Source organism: Octodon degus, unplaced genomic scaffold (genome assembly GCF_000260255.1).
Source record: "Octodon degus isolate 3935 unplaced genomic scaffold, OctDeg1.0 scaffold00005, whole genome shotgun sequence".
In the NCBI taxonomy this organism is placed as follows: domain Eukaryota; kingdom Metazoa; phylum Chordata; class Mammalia; order Rodentia; family Octodontidae; genus Octodon; species Octodon degus.
The window spans coordinates 2610549-2615132 of record NW_004524581.1 but is presented as its reverse complement, the minus strand read 5'-3'; the positions used below and the strand labels follow the sequence as shown (position 1 = coordinate 2615132).

General features: G+C 40.2%; 1 pseudogene; it reads right to left on the bottom strand.

The window, feature by feature from the left end:
• Nucleotides 1-558: 558 nt before the first annotated feature.
• Nucleotides 559-4584, bottom strand: part of LOC111818581 — a 15235-nt pseudogene continuing 11209 nt past the window's right edge.

Genomic DNA, 4584 nt, shown 5'->3' with positions numbered 1-4584 from the left:
TTCTGTGTTCTAAGTCCAGATTGTTTATTTTGAAGATGTTGTAAGTTCAGATTGTTTATTTTGAAGATAACATTTTAATATTTTAATTGTAGAAGGACATTTTAGGATTTCTCTCTATGGAGAATAATAACCAAGTTACCAATTAAGGAGCCATTTCAGGAATTGCTACGAAGTGAGTTATCTTGTAGCAGCTACACTTCAATTGCTATGCAGTATGCCTGAAAAAATGTACTTCAACTTCAAAATATTTAGGTTGGTATTCAGTCAATCCCTAAGATACAAACCCTTACAGAAAGTCAAATTTCTGTCATTTATCTATGTTTCTGAAGATATTCTATTACTCTTTCTTTCTGTTGATTCTATCCATTTTTTTTTTTGATACAGCATCTCACTGCACACTTCTGACTCATAGTGAGCCTCCTGTCTCAACCTCCCCAGTGCTAGGATTACAGGCATGTGCCACCATGCCCAGTTCCTGGACCTGCACAGCATGAGGTACCAGGAATCTAACTCAGGCCCTTGCACTTGCCAAGACAGTGTTTAGACTGCCGAGCTATCTCACCAACCTTCTATCCCCTTTTGTGCTTGGATCTCAAACACAATAGTGGACAAGAGCAACATAAAATGCTTTGCTTTAGATAATTCAATCACTTTCAACATTGAGCCTATTTTTCCTTTTGAATGGCAAATTCTCTCAAATGAGTGAGTTATAGAGTTGTAGATATCAAATGGTTCAACTTTCATTGTATTTTCTCCCATACAATCTTTTCATTTTCATCAAGTCCAAAGCCATGAACCTGTACTGACTCACTGGGAAGAATTCTGTTGACAATGGGCTATCTCTTCTTCTGTTGGTTTTATAGCCAAATAAAAGCAATGCAGTCCAACACACCATGGTGCTTAGGCTGGAACTTCATGGTAGACAGTGACCTGTCCAGTAGTCTCACAGCTAGAAAAAAAGTTTCCATATTAAAGCCAAAGAACTGATTTCAAACAAGAAGATCTTTTAATCCAAAGTCCCTTAGTCTTGCAGTCACTCTGAGACCATTATCATGCACAGGTTCAATTAAGTCCAAGTCACAGACCTGCATCTCTTCTAGAGTCTGGCTCAACAGGGCATTAAGCTGGTGCAGTGGTATCTGGACGTCACTTATCAGCTCTTTCTGCCACCTTCTTAGAGACCCAGGCTCCTTGGCAGGCCCACTCCTCCCTGGCTGCTGTCACCGCTCCTGTGATATTGATGCCGGAAATGAGAACTCTGGGAGGGCAGGATTCATGGGCAGCAGAGAGGAGGCCTTGGGATGGAAAATGACCTGGGCAGATGCTTCCACAGAGACCAGGCAAGCCTGCATGCGTCCTGCAGAGTCAGACAAAAATGAAGGGTAATACTCAATTCTTTAAAGGACTAATGATTAAAATCAAGTTTTTTGTTTTTTTTTTTTTTTCAATTTCTCACACTGTGTTGTAGGATGAATGAGTGTAGAGAGAAAGCTGTTTGTTAGTGAGCATACTGAAGAGACAGGTACATATCCAAAATCAGAATTGTTAGACACTTCATACTGCTTCCTCTAGATTCCTGGCTAATGTAGTAGGGTGGAGCAATATATGATCAAGAGCTCAGTTGGTGTGAGGTCAACACTATCTGGAATCTGGGTTCTGCTCCTTAGTGGTTGTATGACTTCAATTATACCTTGTCATCTCTCTGTTCTTGAGTTTCTCCCATATAAGACAGAACAAATAATATTTATCTCATTGGCTGCTTTGAGAATTAAAGGATGCAACACAGGAAAGCTCTTGAAATACTGCTTTATACTCGTGAAGCGCTCAATAAATATTGACATTTATAATCCGTAACGGAACATAACAAGATGAAATGTGATAAAGGAAAAGGTTGTTTTCAATTTAAATTGAGAGAACAGCCTGGGCCGCATAGTGAGTTTAAGGCCAACTTGAACTACATAGTAGGACCCTGTCCCAAACACACACACACACACACACACACACACACACACACACTACCACAAATACTGAGAATTCAATTGAGGGTTTTATATCTTCCAGGCAAGGACTCTACTTTAGCGTATATTATATCAACCAACATAAGAAAAAATTTATCATTTAAGCATCCAATAAAAATTATTATTGAGACATTTTAAATTCTTCATTTATTTCTAGATCTTTATAATCAGTAATGTGATTGTTTTTACAGCATATCTCAGTCCAGGCTACATACATCTGAATGTTCTATAACCCTGTGAAATTCATGCCTACTAGACCAAACAACAAAAAAAACGGTACCCCCCTCAACTCTGACAGAACCACAAAAAGTAGTATTGCAATAAATGTTATCTCTATCATGCCACATATACTTGTTAACAAGTCTTTTTCTATTTCTACTCTAACAATGCAGAAACCAAGGCCACGAAATTCACATTTATGTAGCTTTTAAGCATCAAGGCCTCTGCTATGAACTAGCCTGGTAGTGACGTAGGGGAGAGTGTGGTCCAGCTGGCTGGAAAATATAAAGAAGCCCTGTCAAGTGCAAGATCCAGGCCCAGCATCAAACTCCCGGGGCAGAACCTGGGAGCTCCCACAGGATTTGCCCAGAATAAAGGATGTCTGAACACCACAGAAGCAGCCAGCATGAGTTCCTAGGATAGAGCAAACCATTTGTTTCAGATGCTGCCTGGAGGATTATAATCATCAAAGTTTACTTTTGCATTTTCCCTCTAGTGCTCTTTCTTTGGCTCAAGTTCTCTCTGCAGGGCTGGTTTCTCCCACACCCATGTACCTCACACTTTTCAAATAAAGTTTTGCCAACATGATTGGCTTGTCTCCTCTAAGTCGTTGTTGGACAGGGACCTGGATACTTTTCACTGGCGAGCTGTTTCTAAAGAAACTTCTCCATCCCAGTGACATCGCCTCATCTCCAGGCTGAAGGAAGCACCGCCGGAGCCACCTTCTGTGGAGTTGGCGTCCCCCGCAGCACAGCTTCACGTGTGACTTTGCACACGCTTAGTCGCTTCCTGAGTTATTTGATCCCAAATTTCAGATATACACTGTCTTGTTGGAAAATATTTATACTTCTTCAGGGACATTCATCCAGAGCTTCCAATTCTGTCTTTCATGTGACCTAGTTCAATGTTTCTGTTATGATCAAGTGCTTCTCCACTTACATACGTTTCTGTGATAAGTTGAGTCTAACTACTTCATTACTAATTACTAACCATGGGCAATTCACCTTTTGTTGCTTATAATGCACTGCACCAAGCAGGGCCCCTTTTATCCCCCAGCATTAAGAACCTTCTTGGGGCACTCATAATTAGACACTCTACAGTCCTCTTGGAGCTCCATTCGTCAGCACAGAGACATTTTCATTCCTCTGAATGGGAGTGAGATTCTTGCTGTCACTGGACTTTATATAAGTTGCCTGTATTCTTCAGCTGTAAGGAAACAGTCACACTATTACATTAGCTTTTTTCACAGGAAACACTCAAGTACAATTTCTTCTAAGGAAAAAAAAAAACCTAAATTGCTTTCATATCACACAAAACTTCTACAAACTATATTAGTTTCGGTGAATAGGAAAAATACTCCAATAGTATTTTTGCATAGTATTTAATTTAAAATGTAAAATATCACACACTATTATTTGATACATGTCATCTAGACTGCAGCTGTTTATTATATTCAGAGGCATGTGCTCCCACAAGGCCAAGACTTTCCCCTTATTTTGCTCATTTTAAGGGGAAAAGCAAAAGATCTGTAAAAGGAAAGGACCTTGGCAGAAGGAATGGAACCTCATTTGCAGATTCACATTAAAATCTCATCATTTTATCATCATATTAAGTCACACTTACTCGAACCCTTAATAACTCATCTTTGTAAAAATGATTAAGGTCTTCCCCAACATTAATAACGCTGGCTTCTTTCCCAAAGGCAATATTGTGCCTTGGAGACCTACTGTGTTCGTGTATGCACAAGCTTTCATCTCCCTCATGCCGTCTGGAATCTCGGGGATTTGGGCAAAGATTGTCTCCATCTTAGCCTCTGTCCTGGGAACCCCTGTGAACATATGTCTGAAGTTAGTTTTGAAATTACCTGGGCAATGTCCTGCTATATTAGTTGAGATCCCTATTGTAAGAAAATAGGAGATGGCAAGGTGGAAATTTATCATGAGATAGCGTGGAAGACAAAAGCACAAGAGGAAAAATGAGAGACTGACTAACAAGAAAATACAAAACACTGCCAGATACAACACCCCTACCTCATGAATGAATGCTATCTTCCTTAAAAGGAAGTTTTTGTCAGGCAAAGCGCATATTTAACCTAAGATTTGAAATAATAATGTAAATGCAGCACCTTAATATGAAATAATACTATAAAATCAGAAATTTTAAATAACTCAACAGACTAAAGCACCTGCTTAGGCACAGGCAGCAGCCGGGGTCTGATCCCTGGGCCTGCCGTGCTGGCCCCACCCCCTGGGCACGTTGAGACACCAATTGAGACTGGGCGAGGTGGTGCATGCCTGTAATTTCAGCTCTTGGGAGGCTGAACACAGGCAAATCACTAAGAGTGCAA